At 40.9% G+C, this 15831-nt stretch overlaps 1 protein-coding gene and 1 long non-coding RNA gene across 3 annotated transcripts in view; one reads left to right on the forward strand and one right to left on the reverse strand.

The window, feature by feature from the left end:
* OSBPL5 (oxysterol binding protein like 5) overlaps positions 1–15831 on the reverse strand; it is a 358346-nt gene that overhangs the window by 251103 nt on the left and 91412 nt on the right. The gene's annotated exons all lie outside the window — the stretch shown is intronic.
* On the forward strand, positions 8750–15823 carry LOC121919986. Of its 2 annotated transcripts, XR_006101614.1 has the most exons (5): positions 8750–9273; positions 11970–12043; positions 14144–14257; positions 15024–15071; positions 15660–15823. It is a non-coding gene; the product is annotated as an uncharacterized LOC121919986 (long non-coding RNA). The 2 variants fall into 2 exon arrangements; XR_006101613.1 differs by lacking the exon at positions 15024–15071 and having other exon boundaries at positions 8757–9273.

Here is a 15831-nt window from a genome sequence, read left to right on the forward strand (position 1 = left end):
ACTTTGGCAAACAAGATGAAATTGGAGCACTAGTCCAATTATGTAATGTAATACAGATAATGTTCCTTGGCTATTGATGTGGGAGGCTGTTCAATGTTTACCTACTTTCTGGTAAGATGTATTAAAAACATATTGCCTTGTATTACCATTATTGAGAAATGTGTGTAAATGATGCAGGGGGGCACACTGTGATGTGAACCTCCTATTATCCAAGACTCATCTAATGTCAAAAGGATTATTCTTTATTTGTAGATTCTGGTGGTAGTTGTATTCTGAACTCTAAGCCTGACGTATAGTTGCTGTACTAAGAGATGAGGTGCTGCGACGTATGAAATGAAAGAAGACTTTTGGAGCACAGATACAGTAAGCCCTTTCTGGGAATATTCCATCAGCCCCATCACCCATTCTCTAAGTGCAGTCAAAATGTAAGAAACGGATTATAAGAACTGTTGAGCTGAAAATGATCTGTCTCTTCTCTGTCTCTCTGTCTCTCTCTCTCACACACACTTCACCATGTTCATTTTACATCAAAATATTAATTTTGTAAATCAGTGTATAACAAAAACTCTTTTAGGGCAAAATTTGTGGGTTAAGGTATAGGTTCTTTCCCACCCGCTGTGCTGTGGTGCTTTTTCAAACAAGCAGCTAGAGTAGTGGAAAAATCTGAAAGGGCTGTGTGATGGAAAAGCTTTATGTCTCTCACATAGAATATGTCTGTTTCTCTAATCCCTAACATTTCTCTCAGTGGTGTGTGTCACCTGGGAAGTGATGTGGAGCATTTATAATGCAGGAATTTTTGTGCTTCCATAGTAATGATGCCATGGCTCATGAATACCGTTAAACGAATAATAATGTCAAGAAGCTTAAATTCCAAAAGTTTTTAAAAATGCAAAATAGAACAAACACGCTGACTTGTTCTGTAAAACAAAATGCTCAGTTGTAGCATTTTGAAAGAATCAGGGTCTGAATCCTCAGTCAGCTATGGAAACCCACTGGGTGACCCTGGGCAGGTTATACTCTCTCAGCCTCAAAGGAAGGCAAAGGCAAACCCTTTGTGAACAAAACTTGCTAAGAAAACCCAGTGATGTCTGCCATTCCTGCTCTTAGGGTTGCCATAAGTCAGAAACTACTTAAAGGTGCACAACAACAAAACTGAATCTGTTTTTGCAATACACAGTGAAAAAATTTCCCTAAAATTTGTTAGCATTGTATATGTTCTTTTAAAAGTTACCCTACAAAATTAAAATGCATCTCCTAAAGAATTGTTCTATGTCATAAAATGTATCTGTGCTGATTTGTGTTGGTCAAATGCTTTGTCTCTTAAAATTATTACAGGAATAAAAAATTATGATATTTTTTAAATTTAGGAACCAGAACCTAAAAAACCTGTGGTGAGAATAATAGATTCTTCTTCCAAAGGTGAGTGGTTTGTGTAACTTTTGTAGGTCTATCAACCAGCAAGCAGTATTGAACAAACAAAATGTTCTTGGTTTTTACATGTGGGGTAAAATAAATGTAGATCAATACTTATTTGTCCTAATTTGCCTACCCATTGGGTTTTTTTAAAAAAAAACTTAAAGAGGTTATTACATTTTATATATAAGTGTGGTCACTGCACACTGGCAGCATTTGAAGGAACATGCCTCAGGTTAATAAGCAGAGATAAACAAACCCTGTGCCCCAAACCACATTCTTTACTCTCCCCTTCATGTGAGAAAACAAACCAGAAAGACCGCTGTGTACTATAGTTTGTTGTTATGTTTAAACCATGAAACAAGAGTTGAGAGCTTTCAAACAAGATTTAACCAGCTTAAATTTGTGGCTTCATGGGTTGTTCAGAAGCTCTAGACCACATTTTCTACTTGAGATGTAATGGAATAATTGTACAGTAGTTTGTTTGCTGTGCAAACAGAGAATGGCTCCACATTATTGGAGGTGACCCACATGAAGCTTGTTCATATCTTGGCTTATTAAGGTGAATGTCTTCATCCAAATGTTGATTATACAACTGTGCTAATGTTTGGCTATTGTTTTTAAAAAAGAAAGGGCTGATCCTAGGTCCAGACTGGCCCTCTGGTACAGTGGCCTTTCCTTCAAAATAAGTGGCAGCATTGATATGCTTTCTGAATGTCATTGTACTTTTAAAAATGCCCCCGTTTAGCTTTCTGGCTCAGAATTAAACAAGGAGGCTAGGACAACTTCAGCACTGCAAGACAATGTTGAACAGTTCCTGTCTGGGGTAAAGGAGGGGGACAGGTAGCATGATCATCTTAAGAGTAAAAATGCAAACCAGAAACTTTCATATATTCATCCATAGTAGTATTTTGCTTGTGCCTTATCTTTGGAGCCATTCACACTATGTTATAAACCGCTTTAAAAGGGGGTTGTTCACAGTTGCATTGGGTTTCTCCAACCCGGGGGGGGGGGGGGGGGGGGGGCGGGGGGGGGAGGGGTTTTTGGGGGGGGGGGGGGGGGGGGGGGGGGGAGGGGGGGGGGGGGGGGGGAGGGGGAGGGGGGGGGTGGGGGGGGGGGGGGGGGGGGGGGGGTCCGGAACGGATCCCCCGCGTAAGCCAAGGTGCACTGTTATTACAGATCTTCACATTCTCCCACATTAATGAAACTGTTTTCAACAACTAAATAATCTGAAGTTTTGTTTGGTGACTGTAAAATTTTCCACGCAGTTTGCTTATGCTTTCAAGTGTTGATAATAAGTCAATACTATTATATGTTGTTTTGTGCTTTAAATTTTTGAAATATCACACACCTGATGATGACGTACTTAACCCATCTCAGAAAACAAGTAATGCAAAGAGAGCTTTAGAGCACCTTTGAGACTAGGACCTTCATCGCACTGCCCCTGGAGAATGTGATCGGTATGTGACGGAGGGAGTGGGAAGGGGAAACAGAATAGGGGGCCAATTTTATTGTATGCTGGAACAACCGCCAATGCCAGAAGTTTTCCATTCCCTCCCGATCCATGCCAGAGGAGGAAATTTCAGGAATGCTTCTCTTATCAATTCCTTAAAATCACCCTCTCGGGGACGGATGTGGAATGGAATGGGCACTTCCAGCAGTGGTGGCTTTCCAGCATGCAATAAAACAGGTGATAACCCCAATCCGTTCCATCTTGCCCCTTTTTCGTTCTGTGCTGGGGCCCATTCCCAGAGCCCCATGCAATAAGCTCTCACTGAAAGACTTGAGCCACTTCATCAGACCAATCTTTGCAATTCTACTACCATCTGGAAATGTTCACCATAAAAACCTAAGAGAAAAATAATAATTACCTCTTTTTTTGTAAATGAATATCATAGATGTCCTGAAGGGCAGGTGGAGAAGGCAGAGCTGCAGTCCGACCACAGATATGGCAGTGCATGCCAGCTGTCACAGGTACAGTATGAACAGTATCATTTTGAAATCTAACCAAGACCCCATGTGGAAGTGTGAGCTGTTAGAAAAAACATTGACCTCTCAGGTAGAGAAGGCCCTGAACTGGAGATATCATTGATCCCTCCCTTTTGAAACCAGGGTTGCTTTTCAGATGGTGTTTGAACCACAACACCAAGCTCAAATCAGCATAGCTAGTGGTGGGAGATAATGAGGTTGCAGTCTATGCGCCGTTGTTCTCTGTTGTTGCATGCCTTCACATTGTTTCTGGATTTATGGTGACCCTAAGGCGAACTGTCACAGGGTTTTCTAGGCAGGTTTCTACAGAGGGGGGTTGCCAATGTGATCCTCTGATGCTGAGATGTGTCAGTTTTCTAAGGTTACCCAGTGGGTTTCAGGATGAGGGGATGCGAGCCCTGTTTTTCCAGTTATAATCCAGTGCTCAACCACTACACCAAACGCTGGAGAAGCACTTCTCTAGAGAAGCACAAATTGATAATCCTATCTCAGCGTTTCTGTGTACAGGAGAGTATTGAGAAGGTTTCTTCCTTTTTATTTTCTTCCTTTTTTGTCTGAATGTCACCCGAAATATGATGGCATATTGTTTTTGTGCCTGTGCATACATATTAGGGTTGTCTGGTCAAGAACATCCTATTCATTGAGATTTCAGGATCAAAAATGAGAATCCAGGTCCAGGTCCTTGTGATAAACCTGGGGACAGGCAAGGAAAGGTATTCAGGGCAGCTGGCGTGTTGAAACGAGCATGAGGGCAATCTCGGAAACAGACCCAAAATTTGGATAAAATCCAGCTAACCAAGTCCGAGGTGATCAGGTGTCATAACTGCAAAGGAAGACAAGGCACACACAAATATAGAACATCAAGAAAAAATGTGGATGATTCCGAAATAAAGGGTAAAAAAAACCCCCAATATACAGTAGATATAACAGCCAAGCTTCTTAGTCATGTGAAAATGAAGGACATTTTAGAAAGAGTAGGAGTTGAAGTAAGGTGATGTCTTAGAAAGGAGGACATCTGGTCATTCTGACCAAGTCATTGGTTACCTGGCAGCTATGGGAGTAGTTTCACTAGCTGAGTAGGTGCCAAAACGCAGCCAGTAGCTACAACAGTTACAACCTTCCCAGTAGGTTTCATTCCATATGCCCCTACCAATGGCACAAGTGAAACATGGAGAAGATTTCCAAGATCTATGCTCTGGCAGCTGGATCCTTGTAGACAGTTCACTACCAGCCTCAGTAAACTTTCCCCCAGACTCCTCCACTACTGGTGCAAGTGCTTGCAGAACAAGATGGCTGACATTTTGCAACATGCCACTTGACTCCCTCTTTGCCTTTTAAGGCCCAAGAGGCTCAAGTACATCACACTTCCCTCTACATCTCTCCCCCTCCTCTGCTCCGGTTTCTAGGCATGCTAGTGCTTCGTAAGTGTAACAGGGATAGAAACACCTGAGCGAGAGAGCTCTTGTGCCAGCTGAAGATGAGTGTCTAGGTTTAGGCAACCTGGCAATCACACTTCCTTCCTTCTCCAGTGCCACTGTCCTGATAATAATCCTCTGGTTGGAGACCTGGAAAAGCACAACAATCCCCTGCCATCTAACTTGCATACACATGCTCTATCCTGCTCTGGCCTGAACAAAAGTCCAGGCTAGAAAAACACAAGGTGACAAGGGCTATTTCGTTTGACTTGTTGCTTCTGCATTCCTGAAAGTACAGTACGTTAGCCCTGTCTCTGCCGTCCTCTTTGCATATGTCCGATGCTTACTTACGGCGATAAGCGCTTAGTAAGGTGGCTTGCATCGTCGCCATCGTGAAGGGTGCACGTCCCAAGAATAATGGGGTGCCGCCTGTGGCAAGCTGCGCTGCCGCACCGCTGCATACACAAGCCATTCATTTAAATGGGCGGGAGCAAAGGGGGAATCCTTAACGTGGAGGGAGTCTGGAATGGATCGCCCCCGCAAAAAGAAGGGCAATTTAGTTCTTTCCCCACTTTAAAAAAAATCAAAAAACAACCTATGTATTCACCTGTACTTCAAGACATGTAGAAGATTCGTGTGGCGGGACCTATTAAAGTATTTTTCCCCCTGTGCTATTAGGAAATTCTATACTCCAACATTTTGGGAATCATCTTTGGTGTGTCTGCACTGTTTGCTTATTATTGTCCTTGACTTTGGATATATAAAAGAGAAACCTAAAAGAGAAAAAGGTAATTTAAAAAAAATACAATGAACCTTCTGAGTGCACATAGATATTACAGTATTAAATGGGTTAAAAGTGAAGGTGAACTGGGAGATACAACTGAGGAGGGCTATAGCTCAGTTTCCAAGTGTATGTTGTCACATGGAAGCACCCAGGCATCTCCAGCTGAAAGAATCAGGCTAGGTGTGACAGATCCACCAGTGGCTGCCACTTCAAGTAAACTGGTTGGGCCCTAAGGCCCACAAGTGTGTCCCCTGGATCCTCTCCTCACTGGAAGGAATGTTTGGTTGGAAAAAAAAAGCAAATAACATCTAACAAAGAGCGAATAATGCCACCTCAGTGGGCTGCCCTGGTTTGTGCAGTTCCCTTCTGGCAGGAGGCTTAACTGGCCTCCACTCCCCTTTCCGGGCAGGTAAAGGCCATTTGTTTAAAGATGTATTTCATACTTAATTGGTTGTGCAAGAAAAGTCTTTTATTGGGGTGGGGGTGCTTATCTTTTATGTGTACTTTTAAAATACTTTGAAAATCAATGAAGTTAATATTATAACTTGTTTTAATTATTACGTTCTTTATCCATCACATTTTTTACCTTGTCCATTTCACAACTTCTTGTCAGCCACTTTAAGGTGACATGTCAAAAAAAAGGCAGGATATAAATAATAAATAAGCCTGAAGGTGTGCAGTTTGACATGGAAAAAATGGTTTGGTCCATCTTCCATCATTTCAGGCCTGAAATTGCCTTTCTTTTTGATCCCCATTTCCAGAAGGGAGGCTGTTTTGGATCGGATATAGATGTGGCTTCCCACCCAAAGGTGGTGTTATTTTGCCATTTTTCAACCACCCACCTCTGAAAATGGGGGGCTGTTTTTTGTCATTCTTCTTCGGCATGAAGATTGCAGTTCACCAGGGTCAGTGATACATCAAAAAGGCCCCAAGGCCTTCAGAGCAGGGAGTATTGCTAGGTTAAACAATTGTCTGACACTAAGCAGCACCAAATGTGTCCGATAAATACAGGTAATAGCTTCCTGACAAAGTACCACTCGTCCTGGTTGCTGGACCCGCACGTTTTTTCATATGTAATAGACTATATATTAAATAAAGGTTGCAATCCTATGCCTGTTTATTTGAAAATGAATGCAGTCCATCAGTGGTTGGATCCTGACATAAGTCATTCTGTAGCATAGGTAGTGGACTTTCAAGGAAAGAATCTAGTGGTATACATAAATTACAATAAGAGAGAGTTTTAAAAGCAAAGGAAGAAAGTGTTAATCAAAACTATAAGAATAAAAAATTCAGACATATGTTTAGTCATTTCAAATTTGTAGTTAAGCTACTAATTATGCTCTAACACACTAATGGGTTTGCATTTGCTGTTTTCCGTTTTTCTTTTTCCTCTCAGAAAAAAGAGGCAAGGATTTTTTGTAAGTATCTGTAACAACAGTGTTTTTCGACCAGAAATACGGAATTTCACAAGAGGATTTTGGGTTATCTCTTGTTCATGAGCATTCAGTGGCTGAGGTGGGATCTGCTCCCCTACCACCATAGTCTAATAAGCAGCATGCTTCTTCAAATAATAATAATAATAATAATAATAATAATATTATATTTACCACAGCCCTCCCCCTCCCCTACAGAAACGAGGGGGATTACACTCAATAAAATAATACAAATACCAGCATTACTAGTCTGGGATATCCTACCCAAACAAGAAGTGGTGGTGGTTGCACTGATTTAGATAGAGAAATGTTGAACTACCACAACAAACCAATTTGCGAAAGGTTGCCACTGAAGATACCTAACTGCCAAGAATAGGTTATGTAGCTTTCAAAATCATTTTATAAATATCTAGAATGACCTATTCTTCAGAACAGTTTTCAAAAAGATACAACAATCAATTATAATAACAACGCTTGAATAGAATTTCACTATAGCCCTTCTGTAACTTTTGCCAGGTAGGGGACAAAAGAAAAAAAGAAAAGACACTACTCATACTTACAGCCATTTTAAAGTTAGCATCTCGTGTTTTTTTAAACAAAATTACTGTAGCCAAGGGTCCTCATAGGTCGCTATCCCAATAAAAATAACTCACATCATGCTTCTGGTACATTAGACTGTAGAGATTGCTAATTCAGGTAAAGAATCACGCATGAATTTGGTTTCATATATGAACAAATAAGTGAACCCTCTCTGATCACCCTTGATCATATAAACCCAAAACTACCCAGCAAACAACCAAAATAAACGTGATGACCCATCTGTCCAAATCAAGAGATGTTTATCCTGCACATCCAGACACCGACAGATAATTTGCATCATTTGATATAATCCCGAGGAACCAGGAACAGCAGCAAAATGTCCACTTGGGCAAACAAGTGAAATGGAGCACTAGTCCCAATTATGTAATGTAATACAGATAATGTTCCTTGGTGTCATATGATGTGGGCATGTTCAATGTTTACCTCTTTCTGGAAGATGTATTAAAAACATATTGCCTGTGATTACCATTATATGAGAAATGTGTTAAAAGATGGCAGGTGGCACACTGTGCTGAACATTCCTATTATCCAAAGAATCACATCTAATGTCAAAAGGATTATTTCTTATTTGTAGATTACCTGGTGGTAGTGATATTCTGAACTCTAAGCCTTACGTACGTTGCTGTACTAAGAGATGAGGGTGCCTGAGAACGATGAAAGAAGACTTTTGGGCAGCACAGATGAAGAATCCCTTTCTGGGAATATTCCATCAGCCCCATCACCCATTCTACTAATGCAGTCAAATGTAAAAACGGTATTAAAAACTGTTGAGCTGAAAATGAATCTTTCTCTCTCTGTCTCTCTCTCTCACACACACTTCACCATGTTCATTTTACATCAAAATATTAATTTTGTAAATCATGTATAAAAAAACTCTTTTAGGGCAAAATTTGTGGGTTAAGGTATAGGTTCTTTCCCACCTGCTGTGCTGTGGTGCTTTTTCAAACAAGCAGCTAGAGTAGTGGAAAAATCTGAAAGGGCTGTGTGATGGAAAAGCTTTATCTCCTCACAAAATAGTCTGTTTCTCTAATCCCTAACATTTCTCTCAGTGGTGTGCTGGTCACCTGGGGAGTGATGTGGAGCATTTATATATGCAGGAATTTATTGTGCCTTCTCCTCTTTCCTCCTCCTCCTTGTCCAGTGAGCAGCTAGGTTGCTCTTGCCAGAAGCCTGAACTGATCACAGGTTGCACATCCCTGTTTAAACTGTTCAGAACTGGAATCATTTTCATAGCTTAATGTTTTGCTACCCCAATATTTACTGCTAGAGCCAGTTCACAATACTCTTTTAACACGCTTTGTATCTATTGTAGAGTTCATGGAACTAGTGTTTTGACCAGAACTTTTGAGCTATACCAGCCAGAATCTTCCATCCAGCTGGGATTCTGGGAGTTGTAGCCCAAAAGTAGGTTTTCTGTCCTCTGGTTTTGATCATGTATTCTTGCATACATTAATGTTTTCCTTTAAAAGGGAAAGAACTGGCAATTAAGATACTTTAGGACACCTTGTTTATTTATTTATTTATTTTTAGGATTTATTACAGTGAGATCCTGCACTGCTAAGAATAACACGGAATGCCAGTGTCTTGAGGGATATTACTGCCCTCCTGGTTGTGAAGAATGTATCAAGTGCAAGAAAGAGTATGTACATTAAGGGGTTTAATGTTGTTGGCTTTATATATGTACATTAAGGAGTGTAATACTGTTGGCTTTTTTCATTTGTAGTAGTATTTAGGGGTTGGTTAATCCCATGTAGACTCTAATGATTTTCATAATAAAAATTATTAGGAAAAAAGTTTTAAAAACCTATTTATTTAAACAATATTTTATTCTAGAACTTGTATTTCCTAAGCTTTGATGCACTAACAGTGGTGAATTGATAAACTGTGGTTTAATCACTGAAAAATTTTTTTGACAGGAATCCAGTTGGTGACATATATGTAATATGAAGTTCATTGTGCAAGAAGGTATCCTGTACCTCCTTATGCAATGCTTTCTTTTCTCTCCCGCACACAAGCCTGCTTCAAAGATCAGGTGCATGGCTTCTTGGCCAGTGGAAGGGCATGGAGCGAGGCAACATCTGGATAGAGTCAGGAAAGAAGAGCAGTCATCACTGTTCTGTCCAAATGTCTAGTGTACTTGCTAGAAAGTTAGGAGAGTGACAGCTGCACATGACATGAGGGTACAGTCTGCTGCTAGGAAGCTGCCTTATATACTGTACGGGGCAAAAGTTTCATCCTGGAAGGGCTGTGCAAGTAGAGCGTATGGTCTGTAGCATGATGTAGGATCTTGTCCATAAATTTACAAATAAACCACATACTTACACTATGATCTTTACAATGTTTGCCACTTTCTGCTTGACATCAGCTGAAATTGCGACACTTACTTGTGCCTGAATGGTCTAATCCTAAACTTAACTCACACTGCAATTAATGAAAAGTTCAAAACATTTGCTCATAGTTGCCTATGTATCATTGCATGTGAATATTTTAGTTACAAAAAATAATCTAGAAAATTCCAGAAACAAGGGCTGGCAGAAAAGGGGGCAGAGCAGGGTTGTTTTTTTAAAATATTTATTTACTTGTGGCAATTGAATATTTGTAGCTTAGGAACTGAGTAAGTTGAAGAGCTCCAGGTAGAGGAGGTTAAACAGATGGACATAGTGGAAGACCATTCCAGTATTATACAGGATGAGATATCATGGAGCACAAAGAGAGAGCTGGATTTTAATGTCTTGCCAATCCTTGGTCCTCAGTATCAAGCTCATTATAATAATAAACAAATGAGGGAATGGGGAATGCATGAACCTGGGTTTCTCCATGTCTTATTATAGTAGCAGGAAACCATGCTTTCCTTCTGCACCAGAACATAGCCAATATATTTAATGAAGAAGAAGTGATTCAGTTTTTAAAATGGCCTAAACCCAACTATCAGTCCCAACTAGAGTTGACCAAAGAGCGTATAAAGATTTGTGAAGTCAGTACTTACATACACTGTTTATTCAATAGGTTCACTCTGCTTAGGATAAACAAGTGGATTTAAGCCTAGAAATACAGGTTTAATAGCCTATACCGATATTCACTTTGAACCAGGCTATTTTTATCATAAATGTAAAAACAGCCAATTTTTCAATGTGTAAATAGAACAAATTAAACAAATTTGTCCCTTTTGCAAAGGTGAGGCATAGCCCTGTCAATTTCCAGTGGACAAGGCCAATGATGAATCATCCAAAACATAAGAACTTTTCATTAAGGCCAATTTCATTAATTCTTCTGGATGCATTTATGTACATCTTCATGTGTAATTCCTGTATTGTTTAGGAACACATTGTCACTATATTTGAAATAAAATTTTAGAAATACTGTACAGTGCGCCTGCGTCATATGTGGGTGAGCTATACGCGGATTTGAGCATACACTCAAATCCGCGGAGAGCCGCGTGGGGTGCAAGGGGTGGCGCATCCCATTTGAATGAATGGGGGTGCCATGGTGCGTGTGTGCCGCTGCACCACCGCTGCATGCACGAGTCCCATTCAAGTGAATGGGGCTCGAGCATACACGTTTTTTGGCTTATGTGGGGGGGGGGGGTCCGGAACGGATCCCCCGCGTAAGCCAAGGGTGCACTGTATTACAGATCTTCACATTCTCCCCTATTAATTGAAACTGTTTTCAAAACTAATATCTGAAGTTTTGTTTGGTGACTGTAAAATGTTACAGCAGTTGCTTAAGCTTTCAAGTGTTGATATGTTTAATACTATTATATGTTGTTTTGTGCTTTAAATTTTTTGAATATCACATCCTGATGATGACGTACTTAACCCATCTAGAAAACAAGTATGCAAAGAGATCTTGTAGCACCTTTGAGACTGAGGACCTTATCGCACTGCCCCTGGAGATGTGATCGGTATGTGACGGAAGGGAGTGGGATGGGAACAGAATAGGGGCATTTTATTGTATGCTGGAACACCGCCACTGCCAGAAGTTCTTATTCCGTTCCCGATCCATGCCAGAGGAGGCAATTTTCAGGAATGCTTCTTCTTATCAATTCCTTAAAATCACCCTCTCTGGGACGGATGTGGAATGGAATGGGCACTTCCAGCAGTGGTGGCTTTCCAGCATGCAATAAAACAGGTGATAACCCAGTTCCGTTCCCATCTTGCCCCTTTTCGTTCTGTGCTGGGGCCATTCCCAGAGCCCCATGCAATAAGCTCCTCACTGAAAGACTTGAGCCTACTTCATCAGACAATCTTTGAATTCTACTACCATCTGGAAAATGTTCACCATAAAAACCTAAGAGAAAAATATAATTACCTTCTTTTTTTGTAAATGAATATATAGATGTCCTGAAGGGCAGGTGGAGAGGCAGAGCTGCAGTCCGACCACAGATATGGAGTGCATGCCAGCTGTCACAGGTACAGTATGAACAGTATCATTTTGAAATCTAACAAGACCCCCATGTGGAAGTGCGAGCTGTTAGAAAATAACATTGAGCCTCTCAGGTAGAGAAGGCCCCTGACTGGAGATATCATTGATTCCCTCCCTTTTGAAACCAGGGGTTGCTTTTCAGATGGTGTTGAACCACAACACCCATAGCTCAAATCAGCATAGCTAGTGGTGGGAGATAATGAGGTTGCAGTTCTATTGCCTCTGTTGTTCTTGTTGTTGCATGCCTTCACATTGTTTCTGATTTATGGTGACCCTAAGGCGAACTGTCACAGGGTTTTCTAGGCAGGTTTCTTCAGAGGGGGGTTGCCATTGTGATCCTCTGATGCTGAGATAGTGTCAGTTTTCTAAGGTTACCCAGTGGGTTTCATGGATGAGGGGGATTCGAGCCCTGTTTTCCAGTTATAATCCAGTGCTCAAACCACTACACCACGCTGGAGAAGCACTTCTCTAGAGAAGCACAAATTGATAATCCTATCTCAGTTATTCTTGTAAACAGGAGAGTATTGAAGAAGGTTTCTTCCTTATTTCTTCCTTTTTTGTCTGAATGTCACCCGAAATATGATGGCATATTGTTTTTGCCTGTGCATACATATTAGGGTTGTCTGGTCAAGAACATCCTATTCATTGAGATTTCAGGATCAAAACATGAGATCCAGGTCCAGGTCCTTGTGATAAACATGGGACAGGCAAGGAATGGTATTCAGGCAGCTGGCTGTTGAAACGAGCATGAGGGCAATCTCGGGAAACAGACCCAAAATTTGGATAAAATACAGCTAACCAAGTCCAGGGTGATCAGGTGTCATAACTGCAAAGGAAGACAAGGCACCACAAAATATAGAACATTCAAGAAAAATGTGGATGATTCCGAAATAAAAGGTAAAAAAAAACCCCAATATACAGTATATATAAATTCAAGCTTCTTAATCATGCTGAAAATGAAGGACATTTTAGAATAGAGTAGGAGATTGAAGTATAGGTGATGTCTTAGAAAAGGAGGACATCTGGTCATTCTGACCAAGTCATATGGTTACCTGGCAGCTATGGGAGTAGTTTTCACTAGCTGAGTAGGTGCCAAAACGCAGCCAGTAGCTACAACAGTTACAACCTTCCCAGTAGGTTTCATTCCATATGGCCTTACCAGTGGCACAAGTGACACATGGAGAAGATTTTCCAAGATCTATGCTCTTGCAGCTGGATCTTGTAGACAGTTCACTACCAGCTCAGTAAACTTTCCCCCAGACTCTCCACTACTGGTGCAAGTGCTTGCAGAACAAGATGGCTGACATTTTGCAACATTGCCACTTGACTTCCCTTCTTTGCTCTTTAAGGCCCAAGAGGCTCAAGTACATCACACTTCCCTCTACATCTTCCCCTCCTCTTGCTCCTGGTTTTCTAGCATGCTAGTGCTTCGTAAGTGTAACATGGATAGAAACACCTGAGCGAGAGAGCTCTTGTGCCAGCTGAAGATGGGTGTCTAGGCTTTTAGGCAACCTGGCAATCACACTTCTTCCTTCTCCAGTGCCACATGTCCTGATAATAATCTCTCTGGTTGGAGACCTGGAAAAGCACAACAATCCCCTGCCATCCTAACTTGCATACACATGCTCTATCCTGCTCTGGCCTGAAGCAAAAGTCCAGGCTAGAAAATACACAAAGGTGACAAGGGCCTATTTCGTTGACTTGTTGCTTTCTGCATTCCCAGAAAGTACAGCGTGCCCGCGTCATACACGGGTGCGCTTTATGTGGCTTTTAGCATACGTTGAAGGGGTGGCACGTCCCATAAGGAATAATGGGGTGCGCGCCTGTGGCAAGCTTGCGCTGCCGCACCGCTGCATACACAAGCCCCATTCATTTAAATGGGGCTGGAGCAAAGGGGGAATTCCCTTAACGTGAGGGAGTCTGGAATGGATCCCCCGCATAAAAGAAGGGCAGATTATAGTTCCTTTCCCCACTTTTTAAAATAAATATCAAAAAACAACCTATGTATTTCACCTGTACTTCAAGACATGTAGAAGATTCTTGTGGTCTGGACCTATTAAAGTGATTTTTTCCCCCTGTGCCTTTAGGAAATTCTATACTCCAACATTTGGGAATCATCTTTGGTGTGTCTGCACTTGTTTGCTTATTATTGTTCCTGTGCTTCTGGATATATAAAAAGAGAAAACCTAAAAGAGAAAAAGGTAATTTAAAAAAAAATACAAATGAACCTTCTTGATGCACCTAGATATTCAGTATTAAATGTGTTAAAAGTGAAGGTGAACTGGGAGATACAACTGAGGAGGGCTATAGCTCAGTTCCAAAGTGTATGTTGTCACATGGAAGCACCCAGGCATCTCCAGCTGAAAGAATCAGGCTATGTGTGACAGATCCACCAGTGGCTGCCACTTCAAGTAAACTGGGTTGGGCTCACTAAGGCCCCAAGTGTGTCCCCTGGATCCTCTCCTCACTGGAAGGATAGTTTTGTTTGGAAAAAAAAGCAAATAATTCATCTAACAAAGAGCGAATAATGCCACCTCAGTGGTTGCTGCCTGGTTGTGCAGTTCCCTTCTGCAGGAGGCTTAACTGGCCTCCACTCTCCTTTCCTGGCAGGTAAAGGCCATTTTGTTTAAAGATGTATTTCATACTTAATTGGTTGTGCAGAAAAGTCTTTTTATTGGGGTGGGGGTGCTTTATCTTTTATTGTTACCTTTAAAATACTTTTGAAAATCAATGAAGTTTTAATATTATTACTTGTTTAATTACGTTCTTTATCATCACATTTTTACCTTTGTCATGTTACAAACTTCTTGTCAGCCACTTTAGGTGACATGTCAAGAAAAAGGCAGGATATAAAATTAATAAATAAGCCTTGAAGTTGTGCAGTTTGACATGGAAAAAATGTTTTGGTCCATCTTCCCATCAATTTCAGGCCTGAAATTGCCTTTCTTTTTGATTCCCCATTTCCAGAAGGAGGCTGTTTTGGATCGGATATAGATGTGGCCTTCCCACCCAAAGGTGGGTGTTATTTGCCATTTTTCAACCACCCACCTTCTGAAAATGGGGGGCTGTTTGTCATTCTTTCTGGCATGGAAGAATTGCAGTTCACCAAGGTCAAAGTGATAATCAAAAAGGCCCACAGGCCTTCAGAAGCAGGGAGTATTAAGCTAGGTTAACAAATTGTCTGACAATAGCAGCACCAAATGGTCTGTAATACAGAGTAATAGCTTCCTGACAAAGTAGCCCAGTCGTCTGTTGCTGGACCCCTGCAGTTATTTTCATATGTAATAGAAACTATATATTAAAATAAGGTTGCAATCCTATGCCTGTTTATTTGAAAATGAATGCAGTCCAATCAGTGGTTGGAATCCTGACATAAGTCATTCTGTAGCATAGGTAGTGGACTTTCAAGGAAAGAATCTAGTGTTATACATAAATTACAATAAGAGAGAGTTTAAAAGCTTAAAAGGAAGAAAGTGTTAATCAAAACTATAAGAATAAAAAAATTCAGACATATGTTTAGTCCATTTCAAATTTGTAGTTAAGCTCTAATTATGCTCTAACACACTAATGGGTTTGCATTTCTGTTTTTCTTTTTCCTCTCAGAAAAAGAAGGCAAGGATTTTTTGGTAAGTAATCTGTAAACAACATGTTTTTCGACCAGAAATATACGGAATTTCACAAGAGGATTTTGGTTATCTTGTTCATGAGCATTCAGTGGCTGAGGTGGGATCTGCTCCCCTACCACCATAGTCTAATAAGCAGCATGCTTCTTCAC

The sequence above is a fragment of the Sceloporus undulatus genome, chromosome 1 (genome assembly GCF_019175285.1).
Source record: "Sceloporus undulatus isolate JIND9_A2432 ecotype Alabama chromosome 1, SceUnd_v1.1, whole genome shotgun sequence".
Lineage (NCBI taxonomy): Eukaryota > Metazoa > Chordata > Lepidosauria > Squamata > Phrynosomatidae > Sceloporus > Sceloporus undulatus.